This window comes from Paramormyrops kingsleyae, chromosome 25 (assembly GCF_048594095.1).
Source record: "Paramormyrops kingsleyae isolate MSU_618 chromosome 25, PKINGS_0.4, whole genome shotgun sequence".
In the NCBI taxonomy this organism is placed as follows: domain Eukaryota; kingdom Metazoa; phylum Chordata; class Actinopteri; order Osteoglossiformes; family Mormyridae; genus Paramormyrops; species Paramormyrops kingsleyae.
The window spans coordinates 32,406,841-32,430,216 of NC_132821.1; positions in this window are offsets into that span (position 1 = coordinate 32,406,841).

A 23,376-nucleotide genomic window follows, 5' to 3' on the forward strand; every position below is an offset into this window, starting at 1 on the left:
GTAACACAGTAAAGAGAAAGGGTTAGGAAAATTATATCACGTCTTTAACACACAAACTGAAAACTCATTGAATGGTCTTCATTCTACCTGCTCCTCTCATCTGCTAAGGTGATGAAAATGGGGTAAGAATAACTGGCTTTAAAGAAATCCAAAAGTATGATAAAATATACATTCAGCTGTGATCCAGTTTTATTGTCATTTATACTTCAAAATTCTGTATGTCAATCCTACAGTGCATATGAAGAATCTGTCTGTTCCTGCATGGAGACATTCTGCATTGACTGATGAAGCCCATGACGTAGAAGCCGTGTTCAATTCGTTGATCACTTTGCTCTAAACCTTATATGAAATGATTAACACCTGAAATGCAGAGTCACTTTTAAAAGAAATGTGTGACGCGGCGGCCCGGGACCACACAGGCCAGCAGTAACCGTGGTTACCTCACCACCGGCCGTAAGAAGTGCTAAGGGGGAACATCTGGGGAGTGAGGAGGGTTCCAGTCGGGGGGGTAACAGTCTCCCAGGCCAGGATTAAAGCCCCGACTGGGAAGCAGCAGTGTATGTGTGGGCTGTGCAGGTGGAAGAGGGGGGATGAGCATCCTGAAGGGGGCGCTGCCTCCCACCTGCTGGGGCATTGGAGGATGACAACCCCAAAGTGACCATCATCTCATCTCAGGCCCCCCTTTCAGTATAGTGTTCATGTTCTGCAATAAACCCGGCACCTTCTGGGGTGTTTGTCTGCACCTAGTGCCACAGGGCAAGGAGACTCTGGGCACGGTGGATGCAGACAAGGACCCCAGAAAGGCCAAGGTTTAATGCACACACTGCTCACACAACAACTCCATGATGTCGGCATGACAACAGTGTTAAATATAGGTAGTAAAATCTACACCTGATACACCTGAGACAATCTCCCCAGGAGTGAAGCAGCAGTGCTAGGTGGCTGCAGAGGACGAAAAGGAGGAGAAGTGGAAAGAGCAAACAGCTACTAAAACTGCTCCCATTATAAAAGTAGAAACTTACCCCAGCTGGGAAATATAGGGCAGACACTGGAGAAAACTCTTTATCTCAGTCTCTTCATCTGACCAACCAACAATTTCTACTGGTTTCTTCACTGTCAGAAATTCCAGAACTCCAAGGAGGATGGACGCCTTCCTGTCAGAGAGGTCTATAACCCAGGCTGCAGGAGCTGACTGATAAACTGGCTGCAATGCCTGCAGAACATGCTTATGTGATGGATTCTCACAGTCTGTCAAAAGTGAGTACAGATCCAGCAGAAAGTCACTCTGACGTTTTAAATCATTATCACTGTTTGAGTCAGAGTCACCAGCAAATGGGAAAGAGGAATAACTGCAGACTGATGAGAGGAGCTGCAGTTTCTTCTCTCCTGTCTCTCTCTCACACTCTGCTGCCTGAATGAAGAGATTGGCAATGAATCTGATGGCTTTGTTTGAGTTGAAATGCCTTTTAGCCAATCTGTAACACAGTAAAGAGAAAGGGCTAGGAAAATTATATCACGTCTTTAACACACAAACTGAAAACTCATTGAATGCTGTTTGTTCTACCTGCTTAAGGTGATGAAAATGGGGTAAGAATAACTGGCTTTAGAGAAATCCAGCAATATCATTTATCCACAATCAAATATGCATTCAGCTATTTTCATCCATTTTTATTTTCATTTAAACTCCAAAACTGTGGATGTTACTGCAAGAAGTGGTCAGAACATTTAAGTGATCTGAGAAATTGTAACAAAAGAGAAAATTATGTCATTCTTAAACTTCAGGCTACAATTTGCGAATTTAGTAATATAATTTGCAATTAAACAAACTCTATACAATCTCCACAAAGTCACACTGTGTCACGCCCCGCTCCGTCCAATCCTAATGTGTGCCACGCCCACCTTGTTACCTCGTGTTCATCCCTGATTGTTCTCTCCTGTTGCCTGTTACGTTTGCCTAGTCTTGTGTATTTAGTCCTTGTCTGAGTCAGTCTCCCTAGATTTGTCATTAATGTTCGCTGTCGTGCTTCCCCGGTCCTGTTTAGCCTCAATAAATCCCCGTTTTTGCCCGACTTCCTGACTCCTCTCCCCTGCTTGCCGGTTCGCCGGTGCCCGATCCTGACACAATGCAGAGCTGACCTTCTGACTCTCCTAACAGACTGACCACATTCATTATCCCATAGAAATTACATTTTTTTTTAATGTGAAGGACACTTTATTTCTCTCATTTAATTCAGTTCAGTGCATATGAAGATTCTGCCTCTGGTTCCTGCTTGGAGACCTTCTGCATTGACTGGTGAAGGGCGTGGTGTAGAAGCCGTGTTCAATTCATTGATCTCTTTTACATAAGAACATAAGAAATTTACAAATGAGAGGAGGCCATTCGGCCCATCAACCTCATTTGGGGAGAACTTAACTAATAGCTCAGAGTTCTTATCTAGCTCTGATTTAAAGGAACCCAGGGTTTTAGCTTCCGCTACACTAACAGGAAGACTATTCCATACTCTAACAACACGCTGTGTAAAGAAGTGCTTCCTCAAATTTGTTTTAAAATGTTCTCCCGCTAATTTCCACAAGTTCTATTATTTAAACTAATATTAAAGTAGACATTTGGCTGAACAGCATCCAAACCTGTTAGAATCTTATATCATGATCCAGGTATATAAGATTCTAACGAGTCTGGATGCTGTTCAGCCAAATGGCTATTTCAATATTAGTTTAAATACTAGAACTCGTGGCCATAAATGGAAATTAGCGGGAGAACATTTTCAAACAAATTTGAGGCCTTATCTGTTGTCTCAGTGTATGCTCTGACTGAGGTGAGCGATGTCTCCTTGAGAGAAATCATTTTAACCCCAGAGAGCACAAGGGCCGCTCTTCCCTAAACTGGTCCATGACACTGGGTCATTCCACATTAATTCTATTGTAATTTTAATTCACAACGAGCTACAAGTGAGCCATGTAGCTGTAACAGTAAAAAAGGTCCAGGGTCTGGTCAATCCTATAGGAAAGACAGGTAGCTGCTTAGAGCGCCAACTTCTGAAGAGACGACTTGCCAGCCAATTTCACTTTGCCTCAGGGGCGCCACATTGGTATTGGGTGCAAAGTGCTATATATCAAAGGGTAAATTTCAACCAAAAAACACTTCTGAGATTTGGAAGGTAGGTGTAATTCACATGCCAAATTTAATCAAAATCTAAAATGGTGATTCAAAGGTCATTTGAATTAAAATGGAATGACCCAACTTATATGCATAAAACATATTTTAATTACACAAAACCGACCTGATTCTCTTGATGCGTGGCAAACATTTGAATATCATGCCCTTGAGGGCTTCACCGAGATGTTGAAAGTCCTGATCCACGTGCAAATACAGCTGTATCTTCCCTGGATGCTGCTTCACGATTGCCACAGCTTCTTCAATCACAGCCTCATCTTCATCCTCCTTTATGTCAAGGTGCAGATCATTCCCAATGAGTCTGGGTAACGACGTCTTTGTGGATCCTCATTCACAAAAAACAACAGTATAGCAGTGGTTAAGTGTCAAAATGTATTTCATAAGCTTTTATCAGTTTCCATTTCCATTATACTATGGAACAATAAGCTCATTCCTTAAAGTTTATAGGTGTTATATTAAGAGGCAGCGTGTGGCTCAGTGGGCTGTGCCTGTAATCAGAAGGTCACTGGTTCAAACCCAACCTCAGCACGTCTGTGGGTCCTTGAGCAAGGCCCTTAACCCCCAACTCCCTGGGCACCACTAAGGGTGGCTGCCCTTTGCGAACAGCTTACTCTACAAAGAGCAAGTTGAGGGAGGTATAAAGACAATTTCCCCCATGGGGATCAATATAGTATCTATTATTATTAATTATTATTATATTACAGACATATTACTGTGGCAGAGTGATCACCAGGAGTGAATCAAACAACCTGCCACTCTGGAACAGCACCAAGCACAGGGGGGGGGACAGCAACAGTCATGAGAACCGTTACAGGAGGAAACCCCTGGTAGTCATGTGTACACCACACCGCTGAAGGAAATCAACAATCAGCGGCCTTGGTGTGGGACACAAAACTATGAGGGATACTGAACTGAAACTCTCTAAGTGGTGGTCAATGTACAATGATGCATAAAGAGAGACCTCTCTCTGTGAGCACATGTGTGAGTGAGTGGAATGTGGTGAGTTGGGATTTTCATTTCAATCTGATTCAATCCCATACCATGGCTGATATCGCCAATACCAATATTTGGTGCCGGCCCAACCCTGATGGTAACACTTGCCACACACATTTTTATTGTGTTACATTTTCAATCACTTTTTTCTTTAACTTTCAAACAAATTAGGGAGACATTAGTGCATTCTCATTTGTATGCACTCACACTGTATTTTATTTTGACCCACAGATGTACAGATCAATTTGGAAAAGAAATGCTCTGTCTCAGTTATAAAGATGTGGTACCATCCATCCATCCATCCATCCATCCATCATCTCCAGCCCCTGCTGCTGCGCCTCCTGCTGCAGCGCCTGCTGTCCCAGTTCCACCTACTGTGGTTGTCTCGCCTGTGCCCGGAGCCCTCCAGCCTGCAGCGTCGCCTGTGCTCGACACCCACCAGCCCGAGGTCCCAGCGCCGCCTTCGCCTGCAGCTACGCCTGCGGTCCCCAGGGCTCCTGCTCGGCGGTCGCCTGCGGGTCCCCCGTCGTCGCCTCGTCGGCCACCTGTGGTCCCGCCTCTGACACCTCAGCGGCCGCCTGCGGGTTCCCCTGCACCGACTCGTCGCTCGCCTGCGGGTCTCCCCACTCTGGCTCGTCGGTGGACGGCGCCGTCGCCTGCTGCGGCCTCCCCTCCCTCCTTGCCTTCGCCATGTCCCCCTTCTGCTCCCTTCTCGCCTTCGCTGGTGCCCCCTCCGGCTTCCTTCTCTGCCCCTCCGTTGGTCCCTCCGGCTTCCTCCTCTGCCCCGTCGTTGTCCCCTCCGGCTCCTGCCTCGCAGTCGCCCGGAGGCCCTCCGGCTTCGGCCGCTCGGTCACCCGCGGCTCCTCATGCTGCCGCCTTTCGCGCCCTGGGGTTCCCTCAGGCTCCCCTGGTTCCTCCTCCCTTTCCCTTTCTGCCTCCTGTCTCTGCTCCTCGTCCCTCTGTGTCTTCTCCCTTCCCTCCAGGTCCCTTTGTCTCTCCTGTCTTTGCTCCTCGTCCCTCAGTGTCCCCCGTGTTCACTCCTCGCCCTGTTGTTTCTCCGTTTTCTGTTTCCTCTGTGTCTCCCTTCTTAGTTTGTCTGTCTGCGTTTCCTGTCCTTTGTCAGATTCTGTCTTGGTTTCTGCCCCTGTGCTTGTTCTGTGTTTCTGTTCTGTTCCCCGTGTCCCATTGATGTTTTTTTGTTTTTCAGGTTCTGTTTGCCCGGTTTCGTCTTGTCCGTCGTCTCTCCGGAGGCGCGCCTTTGGGGGGGAGTTCTGTCATGACCTGCTCGTACGATTCTCGTGTGTGCCATGCCCCCTCATTACCTACGTGTGCTACCCCGATTGTGATCACCTGTTGCCTGTTATTTTCTGCTTGTCTTATGTACTTAGTCCACGTCTGAGTTAGTTTTCCCCAGATCGGTCATTGATGTTCGTCGCTGTCAATCCCGTTTGTGCCATTAAAACCCTATTACCGACTTCACGGCTTTGCTGCCTTCCTGCCCGCTGGGCGATCTCAACAATATGATGTTTTATGACGTCTAAAAAACATTACAGAACATCCGGATTTGGTCCCACATTTGACATAAGTACTACTCCTGATTAACTTGGCATAAACTTTTTTTGTGCAGAAATTTCAGTTAACATACATCTTGGATTGTTATAAAATACATCTTTGGATCATAGATCATTTAAGAAGACTCAGGGTGCAACAATTTACTGGAATTAGTAACACTTTTATCTTCAGTTTTATTTTGTTAAAATTTGTATTTATTACATTGATAAATCACATTTGTATTTGATAAATTTTCGAAAATGATATAATGATCAACAGGAAATATGGACTCACTGGAGAAAACACAGTAAGACGGGATGGCTTGAAGAAATGGGCTTTTTTCCATAATTGTCTGTTGATGACCCTGGTGTTATACGTAATACAGTGAATGTCTTAGTTAAAAGTCTGCCAATGTTGTATCGCTTGATATTTAATATAATTTAATGTTGCATCCAATAAATGAGTGAATGAATGTACAAATTACATAATTTACAAATTACTTATGTAACTTGTGTTCAAAAGCCAACTGTCTTCTACAGCTGCTGTTTCCTCCATTCGCTGCCACACAACACTACTGCTTCCTTTTTGGGGCAGTTTGTCTTAAAATGAAACCAACAACAAGCAAAGCATCTGCAGCAGCAGCTGACCATTGGTAAAACTCTATGCCAGTGGCGGCTGTTGGCCCATAGGGGGCACTCGAGCGCTGCCCTCCCAGATGCGGGGGGAATATAAAATATATAAAAATAAAAAATATATATATATATTTTTATCAATGTCAGTTTTACTTAATAGTGTGCGTCTACATGCAATCTGAATTATTTAAACATTTCCACCCACTGACTCTCATTCAACAGTGAATTTCCACCGACAGATTTCCACCAATCATTTCTCTTCTTGGGCGCTCATCAAAGCGCCCCAGAAGTGCAGCGAAATAGCCAATCGTGTATGGTTGCTAGGCGAAAATGATGAAGATTTGGCCTATCAGCATCGTTGAATTATATGGTTTTGGGGAGCTGGAAATTTCGCCCCTGCTACAGAAAATGCGGGAAAGCTTTGGATTGATCTCAGGTCAGTCAGTCAGAGAGAGATGATGGCGATGACGACAGTTGAGGGGCAGCTTCCACCAAATTCGGTGAGATCGTTATTGAATTACCCTTTTGCGAGAAGGACGATGGTGGAAAAAATCCACGTTAATGGGTTGAATACTTACACTGAACTAGGAAGGGAAATCTATTGGTATGTCAGCCCCACCAAGAATTTTTTTCACCAGCCACCACTGCACTATGCATTCCCTGAAGTCCAGGGATTACAATTAAACATTTTCTAATAACTGTTTCAAAGACAGATACATAATGGCATTAGTCAACAACCCAAAAGGTCACCATCGGGATTAAAAAACAGATCTCCTACCTTGTATCGCCTTGAATGTGAAGCGATTGCTCGCCCGTGAATACGGGGAAACCAGAGGCGAGAAGCACTTTGTGTACATTTCTGACATTCAAGAGCAGAGACTGGAGTGTCGTCCATCTGACTGTAGTTAGAAAGCAGACCAGAAGACCTGCAAGGCGAGACAGTATGTTACGTCCTGGTCTAGGGTCAAGGCGTAAATAGCCAGGAAAACAGGGAACTGGAAAAACAGGGAGGGGGAAAGGAAGGAGAAGGGGATGGAAAAAGAAATGACTGACAGAAATTGCTATAATTAAGAAAGTATATATTTCACATATACTGTGATATGGAATATGAAACACCAGGGTGAACTTTGGGAGAGACAAAAGCTAAAATAATAAACAAAACAAGTGAACAACCTATTCGTGTACCCACAAGAAGTCCCCTAAACCAAAAGAAAAGAAAAGACAATCACTACCGTAACCCTTACTAACCACAAAACAGAGACAAATGATTCACACTCAGAAAACAAATGGCAGCCACTCCCTACAACCCTTACACACGTATACACACACACACACACAGGTTATTTAAAAGGAAGAAACACCGGGCAACTGAGTCAAAAATGCAATCCAGAGAGAGTAGTCAATAACCAAACAGCAGGTCAAAAAGATGGATAAATGACACAGGAAACAACAGAAGTGCTAAACAACCAAAACCAAATTGAAATCCAAAGGAGAAAGTACCAAGAGCCAAAATAAGGTTGTAACGGGATAAATGGGTCGAATACAATAATCGCAAGCAAATACAAAGGCAGCAAAAGCCAAAGCTGTTAGACAGGGATGTGGGGCGTCTTTTATAGTCCTTGCACTGAGAGGTGGGAAACAGGAACGAGGTGATGAAAACCAGTTTGTCCAGTTTTGGCACTGCATTCGAAAGGAGAGATGGAAAACGTGGAACCGGATCGGCAGGACTGCAAAACGGGATCTAAAGAGAAAAAATGGATAGACATACACACATATACTCACATATACAGACGTAACAAATATTACAAAACATTAGTATTTACATTTTATAAGATTATTTATCAGGAATTCTTTTGCAGTGCATCCTCTGGATTGACAACATTAGGTGCATAGATTTTATACAACTAAAGAGACATCCATTGGGGAATTCTGTCTTTTGGAATTCGTGGCCTTTTGAGCTTACATTACATTACTAATGTTACAAAACTTGTTTTTCATTTCACTGTTAACACTATAACATCTTAATCTATTATTCTATTTAAAGTACTATTCCGTTTAAAACTTGGGCAAGCTGTATATATTTGAAAATATTACACATTTCACATAAGCTGTTTTCTCTCAAAAATCTTCAGATGAGCAATGATACAAGTTTTTATATGAATTGCCAAAAATTCTGCTGCCAAAATGAAAAGCAAAGGAAAGATGGGGCAACCCTGTTTAATGCCCCTCTGAATTCCAAATCTGAGTAGATTACCTCCCTGGGGGGCAATTGAGCTATTTGTATCTGCTAAAAAGCTCTTATCAAACATCTAAACTTCTCCCCAAAGCCGTACCATTCCAGAGCATCTTCTACGTACCGTATCAAAGGCCTTATGGAAATTCAAGAATATAAAACATCCACCATCTTCAATGAGGTTTCTATAATCAAGTAAATCAATCACTGATAATTTTGGTTATCCACACCTTAAGGCGATTAGTAGATCTGTCTAGTTCATCTAAAGTAATGACTGCTTCACAAATGTCATGGAAGTTTCTGTCAATCTGTGGGATTAAATTCATGATTTTATCAAAGAACGACGAGTTGGCTTTACTCCAGAAAGCAGAAGAGTAAAGATCCTTGTAGAATAAAAATATTTCTTTCGAGAACAACTCAATATCAGCACATTCTACTCCATTTATCAGTAGATTTTTAACTAAAGTTTTGCTAGGATAGGAATAAGGTCGTAATGATTCATATGGATCTCTCTTCTGAACTGATGCAATTTATAACACAAACGTTTCAATGTAAGAATAATAATAATAATATTGTGTCGATATGCTAGAAGATGAAGAATTTCTTTGTGTAATAAATAAAGTAATGCTTACTACACGCTCTACGTCCCTCATTTTGCCACACGAAGTGCTTATGGGATCCTGAACTCATGTAGCTTTAAATGACTAATGTTACGACTTATTTCTTGTAAATTACTTTTTCGTAAATTACGACATTACTCTCAAGGTCTGATATATTTGTTTTATTTAACAGTGGCCCTACAAAGATTCGAGTCAATAAAGTTACTACCATGAATTCGTTAGTATTTGCACACTTCAAAACTATGAACGGATGGCTGGACGAGAAGGGTCTGGCTGCAGACCTTCACCAGGAGGATCTCCACTAGAGGGCCGGAAACATGTGATCTCCATAAGCGAGTCCGGACATGACGTTATGCAAATTCACGCCATGGCGGCATACCAGACACCAGATACCACACGACCTTCTTATTTCAGTGACCAATTTAAATTAAATTATTAACACTGGAAATGGATGTTAATAATGTATTTTAATTCTACAAGAAGGGATGTCTATAGCGTATGTTAATTTCAGTATTTCAGTGTGAAATTCTCAACTTTACATATCTTTTGATATGAAATATATCGAACTTCTTAATTTAAAAGGAAACAAAGTGCAAACAGACCTTTAAAGCATAACATGAGACATGCCATAAAATGTCCCAATAGCTCATTCAACCACACAAGTCACCTTGTGGAGGTTTTACCAAATACCTCTACAGCTGCTTGCATTAAAGTTTTGCCAAAGTTTTTAAAGGTTTTAGCCTAAATATTAATGTATCCATTTGCTTAGGGTTGGAAAAGTAACAGCTTTATTATTATATATACATATACACTCACATAAAGGATTAGATAATTTCTCATTAATGCAATTATCTAATCAACCAATCACATGGCAGTTGCTTCAATGCATTTAGGGGTGTGGTCCTGGTCAAGACAATCTCCTGAACTCCAAACTGAATGTCAGAATGGGAAAGAAAGGTGATTTAAGCAATTTTGAGCGTGGCATGGTTGTTGGTGCCAGACGGGCCGGTCTGAGTATTTCACAATCTGCTCAGTGACTGGGATTTTCACGCACAACCATTTCTAGGGTTTACAAAGAATGGTGTGCAAAGGGAAAACATCCAGTATGCGGCAGTCCTGTGGGTGAAAATGCCTTGTTGATGCTAGAGGTCAGAGGAGAATGGGCCGACTAATTCAAGCTGATAGAAGAGCAACTTTGACTGAAATAACCACTCGTTACAACCGAGGTATGCAGCAAAGCATTTGTGAAGCCACAACACGCACAACCTTGAGGCGGATGGGCTACAACAGCAGAAGACCCCACCGGGTACCACTCATCTCCACTACAAATAGGAAAAAGAGGCTACAATTTGCACGAGCTCACCAAAATTGGACAGTTGAAGACTGGAAAAATGTTGCCTGGTCTGACGAGTCTCGATTTATGTTGAGACATTCAAATGGTAGAGTCAGAATTTGGCATAAACAGAATGAGAACATGGATCCATCATGCCTTGTTACCACTGTGAAGGCTGGTGGTGGTGGTGTAATGGTGTGGGGGATGTTTTCTTGGTTTCTTTAGGCCCCTTAGTGCCAATTGGGCATCGTTTAAATGCCACGGCCTACCTGAGCATTGTTTCTGACCATGTCCATCCCTTTATGACCACCATGTACCCATCCTCTGATGGCTACTTCCAGCAGGATAATGCACCATGTCACAAAGCTCGAATCATTTCAAATTGGTTTCTTGAACATGACAATGAGTTCACTGTACTACAATGGCCCCCACAATCACCAGATCTCAACCCAATAGAGCATCTTTGGGATGTGGTGGAACGGGAGCTTCGTGCCCTGGATGTGCATCCCACAAATCTCCATCAACTGCAAGATGCTATCCTATCAATATGGGCCAACATTTCTAAAGAATGCTTTCAGCACCTTGTTGAATCAATGCCACGTAGAATTAAGGCAGTTCTGAAGGCGAAAGGGGGTCAAACACCGTATTAGTACAGTATGGTGTTCCTAATAATCCTTTAGGTGAGTGTATATATAAAATATAAACAATTGCATAAATAACTAGAGACACATTTCCACAAAAATTGTAGGAGTAGCATCTAGAAAAAGTGAGTGGAATAAAAAAAAAAAAGAATAAAACGAATAACAATATATGATTGTTCATTGCAACTACTTAATAAACTTAGGAAACCAACAAAACTGGCTGTCTACTTTGAACTGTTTTTGTTACAATATTATAATTACTAAAGCGTTACTAAAGGCAGCGCATTGGTGCAGTGGTTAGTGCTGCTGCCTCACAGCAAGAAGGGCCTGGGTTTGATCCTTTCTGGAGTTTGCATGCTCTCTCTGTGTTTGTGTGGGTTTTCACTGGGGGCTCTGTAGCCATCAGAGGATGGGTACATGGTGGTCATAAAGGGATGGACATGGTCAGAAACAATGCTCTGGTCAAACACAAAAAGAAAGAGATCGAGGTCATCCAGGTCATCATTCTATTCTATTTTCTATGTTTGTCAAGAGCTTTCTGGCGATCCTGCGCGTCCATAGCTAGGAACCGCGGTGCAGTCACATGGCCCCAGAACAGTTTTTCATTGGACGGCACCCACAGCATGGCAACATATAGGTCCCTCACATCTGCTGGCTCCTATAAAATGTAACAAGAATTTTATAAGCAAAGTGAGACCAAAACATATGACATAGGATCAGTCTTTGCCAAATAAATTCTGTACAGCAACTATGCTGTACATCTCTTATTTCTTTATACTTTTATTATTATTGTGCTTTCTTTTAATCATACTCTCTACAGCACTCTGGTCAGTGTACGCTGTGTATAAATGTATTTTACAACTGAATCTTAATTGCTATATGTTAGCAATGCATATTATTATTTGGTTTCAGGTGAATCTACATTCAATACTTAACGGACAAACCTCCACCTGTTTTCTTCTTCCCAGCCTGGAGACGGGTACATGATTCCCCTCAAGGACAGGCTTAGACTCTTGGGCACAGTGCAGTGCAAACAACCTTCCCAAGCTTGGGGGAAAAAAAAACGTTGTGTTAACTATTGTAACAAGTTCAAAGTTTTCCATTAACAACACGAACCACCATTTTCGCCAAGTCAGCCTGTAAAAGAATCATTTAAAAAATTAAAATTCGTATTATTTGCAAATTTCCTATTGTGTGATGGCAGGATTCAATTTTTACTTTAATTTAAAGCTACTTACTATGGAGTAGTCAAAGGGGGCTTCCAGTACCACGTACAAAGCAGACTGCAAAAGAAATATCTTTTAAAATTCAAATCAATTATCCAACACTTATGCCTACAAAAGTTGGACAGCATGTCTCACCATCAACATGAAGATTCCACAATCAACTCCAAAGTTTTGAATTGGAACCCCCTGTTGTTATAACGGGAAAGAAGACAGTAACTGTAAACTGGCCTTTTTCAACTAAACACTATGGGCCAGTTTCACAGACAAGGATTAAGATTAATCTTAGATTAGCTTTCAGTTTCAATGGTGACTCTTCATTGGTAGTGCAGTCTAGTCCAAGTTTAGGCTTAATCCTTGTCTGTGAAACTGGCCCTATATGTGTGAGTACAAGTTAGTACATATACCTCCAAGTCACAGCCATATCTCTCAGACAATTTTACAGGTATTATGGCCACAGCAAGCTTCCTGTTAATTTGAGACAGTTATTGTACTTCCATCCAGTGACGTTTAAACAGCCTTATACAGACAATATGACCAACAGGTAAAAAAAGGTGCTTCACATGCTCTCGGTGTAGTGTAAAGGGTTCCATCACTCAGGGGCAGATTGGCCATCTGGCAATTCTGGCAAATGCCAGAAGGGCCGGACCATTTTTTAAATGTGGGCCGGTCAGTTTTTTTTTTTTTTTTTTAAATATGTATTGTTTTTACATGCAGGCAGCTTTTATCTCTTGCAAGATGTGAATATTATGATGATGATGATGATGATGATGATATTAATAATAGTAATAATAATAATAATAAATGTTAAGCATTTGGCCCAATCGGCGACAGCTGGCTGGTTTCGAGATGGGCCGACCCAATCCGACCCAATCAGAGGTTACGCGGACGTAATCAAAATCTGGCAAGAATGTCAAACAGTAAGTGCAACACAAGCTAATTTTCACACCATTCATGCTACTTCTGACAGTTTTTGACAGTAACCTACACTGTGTTTAACAGTTGTAAGCTTAGCGTAGAACTCCCGTACATTTTAAAATGTCATTATCAGCAGATAACGTGGGATTTAGGGTATACAGACTGCTGTATGCTACTAGCAATATAGTCTAACATGCAAAAGAACCTATAGCTATAGCCATAGTACTGTAGGCATTTGTAGTGAACTCTGAATACATAGCTAGTCTTTAAAGTAAAACATTAAATACATGCATAGGTTACAGTATGTAATTAATCCTTAGGTAGGGTGGAACATAGACTTCTATTACAGGCAATAGTGTAATATATCTATGCAATAGTTAGACAATGTAAAATGAGACATTGGCTTGCTTATGTTCTCCCTTGACTGAATCGTGTGTTCATCTATTCAAAACTAGAATGTTTCTGGACCCAGTGCAGATAGCTCAGCTGCTGCAGCAGAGTCAAGTATCATGGAGGTAGGAAGACAGCAATGAGAGAGACACACCCTGACACAAATGCTGAGAGTTTCTTAATACTGTGTATAGAAAACTGATATAGAAACCAGTTAGGGGTTGCCAGTGGGGGACTAGTTCACCACAGATGTCCGATCAGAGACAATGAGATGCAATCAATCCAGAATTCTTTTGATTCTTTATTCTTTCCACAAAGTTTCCAACAAGTACTGAGCATGCAAGTGCTAACAATCACTTTGGGGTATCCATGTGGGTTGGTGTGTATGTGTGGTCTACAACAAATTAGAATAAACAAATTAAGGAATCAGAAAAACGTATACAAATAAAGATACTAAAACACTTCCATGTACAATCAACATGAGTATGAGATCACTGGCTGATTGCCAGAAACACTTCAAAATAAAACCTCATGTGAGCCTTTTTAACACTGTGGCTCTAATTAACGATAAATTAACCCTTATGATAGGAGTAACCTGTGAATGTGTATCACACACACACATACACACCTTTACACACAAATGGAGATGCAGCACTAGCAACACTTCAGCATACTTTAATTCACAAATAACTATATATCATGAAGGATTTTTTTTGCTATATATTCTATTCCTTTTTGTGCTACTGTTATTACTTAATTGTACTCTACAAGACTCTACAAGATTCACAGATTGTTTTTTATTTAGTTTTTACTGTATGTATAAATTTGTTATAAACGAGTTATTTTTGTTCCAGTCACATACATTACATGTTTAAATATCTATTACATATGGTACTGCTTATATTATTTCACCATCTGTACACCAATATAAGTAGTGAATGTGCGTGTCCGTGGGTGGGGCTGTGTCAGTGTGGTAATGTGGGCTGGTGTGGCTACAGTGCCAGGGCTGAATTATTGTCCCAGTCCGCCCCTGCCATCACTCCATCCCTTTAATTCCAGCTGGCGTCACAGGGGGGCCCGGAGCTTATCCCCGGAACAAGGAGCACAGGTGGGAACCACCCTGGTCAGTTGCCAACACACCACAGGGCACACAAACAATTACAGGGCCAATTCAGACTTGCCAATCAACCTGCCCTGCATGCTTTTGGACTGGGAGGAAACCGGAGCCCCCGGCGAAAGCCAACTGAAACGGGGAGAGCATGTGACCTCCACATATAAAGGGCCTGGGATCCAACTCAGGGCCTTCATGCTGTGAGACAGCAGTACTAACCACTGCGCTACTGAGCCACCCCCATTAAGGGTTCCATAGCTCAGTAAGAGCATTGACAAGCAGTCAGATTGGTATATTTGAATATAAATTCAATACTAAAGTCACTATGCAGAGTATTTACAGCTTCTATGAAGCATGTGAACACACCTAATAGAGATCATAAGGACATGATCTCAGCGCCAGAGAAACCTGCAACACTTAACAGGTTACAACAGCGAAACTCAATTTTTACAAAATCGTGACCTCAAAAGAGCCATGTATTGCTGACCACCAAATCTCAACTTCGTTGTTGCAAACAACGAGTCAAGAAGAAGAATTTCCTTTTTATCAGGTTTCATGACCTAGAATAATTTTACGATATGACCAAAGCAACAACAATTGCAGAATTAAGTCACAGTTTCCTAGCTGACAGGTTATGTGCTAAAACATAATATGTGATCTATGCATGAGTATTTTGAAAGAACATCGTCTTGTAAAGGAAGTATTATTTACACACCACTGAAAATGTCCAGGCGACCATAAAGGGAAAAGAGCTGCATCCTTCCATTGAGCATTATTCTGAATTTTTGTATATATTGAAAGTATAATTTACATGGACAATAATAATTCATCAACACAATACTTTTTAACACAGAATGCTGTGCTTTCCGGAACTGAGTTTGCAGGATCACAGTTGTACAGTGGCAGCCATGTCCGGGAGACATACAGATTTTCAATGTAAATGTTCTTTCTTTCCCTAAACAGAACACAGTAGCTTTTTAAGGCCATCAACAAAATGTTCTAAAAAGTAATTCTGTAGAACATACTATACCTTACTATAGACTGTGAAATTTTCTATAACCTCAAAACAGCTATTGGCAACCTAAGAAGTAAACACATCTTTAGAGCATGTTTCTATACTGTATGTGTATGTGGAAAAAAAAAATAAAAAAATATATATGACTGGCTAATATTAATATAGTTTCAGATGTGGTACGCAATAATCTAGTGACCGGATATGTTCACATAAACTGTGGCTTAACCCACCCCGCAGAGCCAGCAACTGATATTGATGACGTTCTAACTCACACATGATGTGATCGTCTTTTCCCAGGACTTTTCTCTGTACAAGTACAGGCACCAAAAATCCATGACCACTGTTCTGGACAGCACATATACCATACTTTACATCCACACACACACACTTTAGATGAGATATTTGCGTGATGTCTTGCGATATAGGCACATGCTTCCTTAAGATGTGTGTGGACAGGTTCTTCCGGTGTAATGTGAGAGTGCAGTGAGGGCATTTCACCGTCTTCACATGCACTTCAGTGATAGACGGTAATCACAGAGGGGAGTATGAATGATCTAGCATAATATTGGAACCTGTAGATGGCAGTTGGTTTAACCCCGGGGAATCCACTGGGTCATATACGACCCATCCTTTTATTTCTGCCTTACATTCAACCCACTCATCAAAGTTAAGAATTTCTTTTGCTTTACAGCCCATTGTACCATATACGACCCAGTAACAGTGACATTTAGTGATTACTGACTGAATTAACCAGATTTTTTTCCACAATAAATATGGCCCCCAACGCGTTTTGAGGTTGTTGCTGTACATGCTGCAAAGATTCACCTGTCAAGCTGTGAATAGGTAAGTGGAAGAATTTTTTCATTATCAGTTATAATTTTTAGATGTTATAGAACATGTACAACTAGGTTTTGGATGTTTTGAAACTTTTCTGGCAACTGTGATGATCATGTTCCATGTGCTGAACATCAGCCTCAGATAAAAACAGAGGGAATACAGGTGGTGTATCAGACCTTACAGTACAAGCCACCATAAGTAAACTCTCTGTGTGTAGTACACCTTTTTGCAGGTCTGTTTACTTGACCTGTTTCTTGATGGGTTGGCATGTTTGAAGCATGTGTTTTGTTGCCAGCACACGGTGAATGATGAAAAGGAAAACTCAACAAATGCATTTTGAAAATGAGAATGTTGCAAAGATTTGGTTTTTCCTTCTTTTCCGTCCTTATTTCATAGGTGAAATTAACAAGTTGGAACAGCATGAACAGTCCAGTGGGTCGTATATGGCACATTCATAACATGGACTGGGAAAGGGTTATTTTTACAAAACACCTGTTTTTGAGTTCGCTGGGTCTGTATGATCATTTTAGCCAATGGACATATTTTTCCTATAACGATAAGGTGGTCTGGCTTCCCCAGGGATAAAACAGAAGAAGGCAGAGAGCCCAGTAACACATATGTAGAGGGGGCAGAGACCACAGGTATAACGGCTCGAGGAGGCCCTAGGCATGATATTAAATGTCTTACCATATCCGTTCGTTGTATAATTGTCTTTTGACAGAAAGGGCAATAGTAATGGCCTTCTGCACGGCATGAAAGTCTGCATTCGTCTGTACGACAGAATTTTTTTTAATGACATGGAAATATTAGATATGGCAAAATAAATCAAGGTATATAGCAAAGAAAGCAAAGTAGAACGCTGAATGTGTACATTCAGTTATATGACAAACTGAGATTACTAAGAGACTAAGTTAAAATATTTTCCATTTAAGAGAGAGGAAATGAATTGTTTATACCTTTGTTTATACAGCATTCTTCATATGCGCATGTCTCTCAATTTTGAGCGTCTTTGCCAGCTTGAAGGAAAAATATTTTGCAACAGGTGTTGCATTCGTAAAGGACCAGCTGTGAATCAGCATCCCATATAGATACGTGCATCTAAAATAGTATAATATATAGATAAGAATAATGTACATGTACAGTAATAATTACTTTATTCTACTTTAAAAGCACATTACACAGCACATGTAACATTTGTAACAGAGCTGCCTAGTTCACTAAAGCTAGACAGATTCGGAACTAAATAAATATTTATAAATATATATTTTTTCTTTTTCAGTAGCAAAATCTGTATAGCATTAATTAGAAACTACGAACTCCCGAACAGGGGAGTTTGCGGACATAGTCAGTCTAAGCTTAAGGAACCAATTTAAAGCTAAATTTGGAAGAAGAAAAAAACACAACACTGGTTGAAACTTTTTAAAACTCCAGCTGCTAGAACTACTTTAGCGAGACGTTTACATCAAATATACATTTTAATAGCAATGAGTATGTTTTACTAACAAACATTTTAAAATCATGCAAATCGTGTAATTGTCGTTTTGTGCTGTAAAGCCAAATACTTGTGTTTGTATGCTGGCAGAGTGAGAGCAGCGGCTTACCGGCTGGGTTAACACCCTGTTACCGACTTCTTCATAACTGTTCAGTCATTAATGACATCATGAATAGCCTTGAAGCACTGAGGATTTCCCGCAGCACTTGTTCGCAAAAACTGCATGTACTTGCATAAACATGCATACTGCCTACTTATACATGAATATTACTTACTCACACACATAATGTATATACACTCACCTAAAGGATTATTAGGAACACCATACTGTACTAATACGGTGTTTGACCCCCTTTCGCCTTCAGAACTGCCTTAATTCTACGTGGCATTGATTCAACAAGGTGCTGAAAGCATTCTTTAGAAATGTTGGCCCATATTGATAGGATAGCATCTTGCAGTTGATGGAGATTTGTAGGATGCACATCCAGGGCACGAAGCTCCCGTTCCACCACATCCCAAAGATGCTCTATTGGGTTGAGATCTGGTGACTGTGGGGGCCATTGTATTACAGTGAACTCATTGTCATGTTCAAGAAACCAATTTGAAATGATTCGAGCTTTGTGACATGGTGCATTATCCTGCTGGAAGTAGCCATCAGAGGATGGGTACATGGTGGTCATAAAGGGATGGACATGGTCAGAAACAATGCTCAAGGAAGGCCGTGGCATTGAAACGATGCCCAATTGGCGCTAAGGGGCCTAAAGTGTGCCAAGAAAACATCCCCCACACCATTACACCACCACCACCAGCCTGCACAGTGGTAACAAGGCATGATGGATCCATGTTCTCATTCTGTTTACGCCAAATTCTGACTCTACCATTTGAATGTCTCAACAGAAATCGAGACTCATCAGACCAGGCAACATTTTTCCAGTCTTCAACTGTCCAATTTTGGTGAGCTCGTGCAAATTGTAGCCTCTTTTTCCTATTTGTAGTGGAGATGAGTGGTACCCGGTGGGGTCTTCTGCTGTTGTAGCCCATCCGCCTCAAGGTTGTGCATGTTGTGGGTTCACAAATGCTTTGCTGCATACCTCAGTTGTAACGAGTGGTTATTTCAGTCAAAGTTGCTCTTCTATCAGCTTGAATCAGTCGGCCCATTCTCCCCTGACCTCTAGCATCAACAAGGCATTTTCGCCCACAGGACTGCCGCATACTGAATGTTTGTAAACCCTAGAATTGGTTGTGCGTGAAAATCCCAGTAACTGAGCAGATTGTGAAATACTCAGACCGGCCCGTCTGGCACCAACAACCATGCCATGCTCAAAATTGCTTAAATCACCTTTCTTTCCCATTCTGACATCCAGTTTGGAGTTCAGGAGATTGTCTTGACCAGGACCACACCCCTAAATGCATTGAAGCAACTGCCATGTGATTGGTTGATTAGATAATTGCATTAATGAGAAATTGAACAGGTGTTCCTAATAATCCTTTAGGTGAGTGTATATGTGTGTGTGTGTGTGTGAGAGAGAGAGAGACAGCGAAAGTGAGAGAATTTAGTGCGCCCAAACTTTGTCTTCAAACGTATGCAAAAATGAAGACGTACACAAAAATGGCAAAGTCTAACTTTCTAAACATATGAGACATTAACACCAAAAAGAGACACTATAAGCATAACAAAGGTGACTAATGTTCAGTTATACCACATATATCAGCCTTTAGTTAAACATTAACTAATCATTCACAAATCTCAATAATACATTTAGCAGCATGTAGTTAATGATGAGCAAATCATTCACAAATTCTTAAGACATCTATATGCATATAGTTATGGGTTAAGTATGAATCTCTTTGAAACTCCCTCAGCAAAAGCGACACTACTGTTTATGCCTTTGGACATAGTTCTGACCATATTACTAAAAGTTGTACCAAAACCAAATTGCTGTAGCACTTGCATGTCCGGACCTAACACTGAGGACACCAAGGTCAAGCCCTCAGTATTTTTTCTGCAACTCCAATAACCACAATTCAACGCGGGTAAAACATTCTAACTCATACATAGCTGCTCAAGCCCTGCTCTGCAGAGAGGTGAGGCAGTCATGCTAGCTGCTGTGCCATATTCATCCAAATCAAGTTTTATAATCCCTAAATCAGGCTACAAACCTTGACGCTGTGATTTACTGTATACAGTAGTTTTGACTTGGAGGACCTGAAACACAAAGAAAGGGAGATACTCTATATCAGGGTTATTCAACTCACGGTCCTCGAGGTCCGAGCACTGCTGGTTTTCCAGCCTTCCTTTACCTGTCAGTCAGGTGAGAAGCCTCTGACCAATCAGAATCAGTAATTATTAAACTAACTACCTGGGAGAACTGAAAACAAGGCCTGGATTTGGAATCGAGGTCCAGAGTTGAAGAACCCTGCTCTATATGAATTTAGAATTAGAATTTAATGATCAGTGGCCATTGTTGACACACCACAGCACACAACAACTAAAGGTGTCTTCTGCATTTAACCCATATGTGACATCGTGACATGGCAGGGGGCAGTTAATTCAGCACCTGGGGAGCAGTGCTTGGGGGGCGGTACCTTGCTGGTCGGGGATTCGAACCTGCAATCTCTCAATTACAAGCGCACTTCCCAAACCATTAAGCCACCACTGCCCACAAAATGTGGCAAATTTATGGAGCCCATAAAGTCCCCTTTGTCCCAGTTAGGGTTAGCGCAGGATTAAGAGTTAGACGCACCACAGACTCCCGAAGACCAGAACCCACCTCCTGGACATCAGTACGGCATAAGCTTGGAGTTGCAGCTATAACAGCTACTGTAAAGCTACTGTAAATAACTCTGGCTAAGCGTGTCTGGCAAATGCAAATGCGATGCAGTAAATGCTCTTCTGGGAAGGCTTTCCACAAGATTTTGGAGTGTGTCTGTTGGAATTTTTGCCCATTCATGGAGAAGAGCATAGGTGAGGTCAGACACATTACAGCTCGCAATCTCCCTCCTAGTTTATCCCAAAGATGTTTGATGCTGTTACGGGTTAACGTTATGGTGCTGAGTTTGTGCTGAATAAAAGCACATGTAACACTTTGGGATAAATGTTTTTTAGAGAGGTGAAATGTTTTAAAATGTCAAGGCATGTCAGACTACCTCGAAAGTGGAAAAGAGGCCTCAGACCGCAGAGGGTTAAGATGTGGGAACCAAGCAAGGAGCCGAACACAATAACACAGGCACAGACACACAGTAAAAACCACAATCTGACTGAGAAGACAGGGCGAGGACAGGCACACATATAGACGGATAATAAGGGCTATCAAGCGGCAGACAAAGGACAAGGGGCAATGAGGAGCAGGTGAGGTTAATTAACAGATACAGAGAGGTTCAAACAGCAAGGGAAACTAAAACTCGAAAAACGAAACATACGATAAACAGGGAGCAAAGCAATGAATGGTACAAAAATACACCAAATGATAACTAACAGGTTATACAAGAAATAAAACATTAATTGTAACATGGATGATACTGACCAGCCTCAAACTCGTGACCATAAAGGGGAGTGTGAATGGCAGTTGCCCATTCAGACTATTAGGCCACACAGCAGCCTGGTGACCAGGGGAACACACTGGGAGCCAAAGACACTGAGATGACCGGCGACATCTGCTGGCTAATAGGGGAACTGACATAACAAGGGGGGCAGGTCAGGGGTCGATCCTGACAAAATGCAGTCTGGCAGGTAACGTTCTCCTCGCATCCACCATACCCAGACTCATCCTTCAGACTGCCAGACAGAGAAGTGTGATTTGTCACTCCACAGAACACGTTTCCACTGCTCCAGTGCCCAGTTTCGCACAGGCAAACTGTGATGTGAGACGTTTCTGAACCTCTAAATCAAGATAGCAGGCTTGACATTTTGGTGATGATTGAGTGCCTTAGATTTCAGGAAAATGCTTTAGGGACAGTGTATTTTATGTTATATTATGTCCATATTTATTTATTTTCATTTTTCAACTGCTATTCACTAGACGAAACCACCAGGGGACGCCTGGAGCCTATTCCAGGCAACATGGAGCACAAGCCAGGGGTAGAGTCACGGATAGAATGCCAGTTAATCACAAGGCACATACTTGTACTGGCCACACACACAATCACAAACTGGGCAATTCAGAGACCTCCCACAATACCAAGATTCTTTTATCTTATCTGATTATTTATTTTATTTGTGGATCTGCCTAAAATGCTTTTAATGTGAATGTTACCATGGATCTGCTGAGATAGAGTGATGCTGAGCTGTTGGACGCTGCAGGTATCAGAGCTGAGCTCTGGCCTCCCCTAAGGACACATACAGATGGGAGACACCATCCAAACCTGATGTGTTTCTTTACAGGACCCAACCTTAAAGTGCTGAGCACAATGTCTGTGGGATTCTCCCTGGACGAGATAAAGAGGAGGTCTGTGGAGCCGGTGCTTCTCTATCCCAGCCTGCGTCAGTGACGTTTCGGGTTAGATGTCAGAGGGCTTCACTCAATGCTCATATCCCTGCAGGGGACTCCATCTGGGCCACACGCCGGATGTCCTGACTGATGCGGTGGCAGAACTCACCATAGCCCTGCTGCTGACCACGTCCCGGCGTCTTATAGAGGCCACCCATGAGGCTGAAACAGGGCAGTGGGCAGTGGTGGCTTAATGGTTTGGGAAGTGCATTTGTAATTAGAAGATTATAGGTTCAAATCCCCGACCAGTGTGGTTCCACTGAGGTACCCTGAGCAAGGTACTGCCCCCAAGCACTGCTCCCTGGGCGCTGAATTAGCTGCCCCCTGCTGTGTCACATATTGGTTAAATGCAGAGGACACATTTGGTTGTTGAGGTGTGTCAGCAATGACAATTAATCACTAAAAAAAAAACATGGGTGACACTGCCTGTACTCATTCCCTGCCCTTTCTTCACGCACCGCAAGACTGACAAAAAGCCTTTTCCCTCAGGCAATCAGACTCTTGAACAATGCTAAAAGCTCAAGTTAATCTGACCCCATATTCATATCCAACTGCTACTGTACGTCATTTACAGTAGCACTGTGCACTTTATCGAGTGATTCTTATATTTTTATATATTTTTAAATTTATTCTATTTTTGTATCCCTTTCGAAGGTTGAGCAAGCAAAGTAAGCAAAGTATTACATGGTTCTAACATGTACATGTTTTTTTACTGTGCATATGAC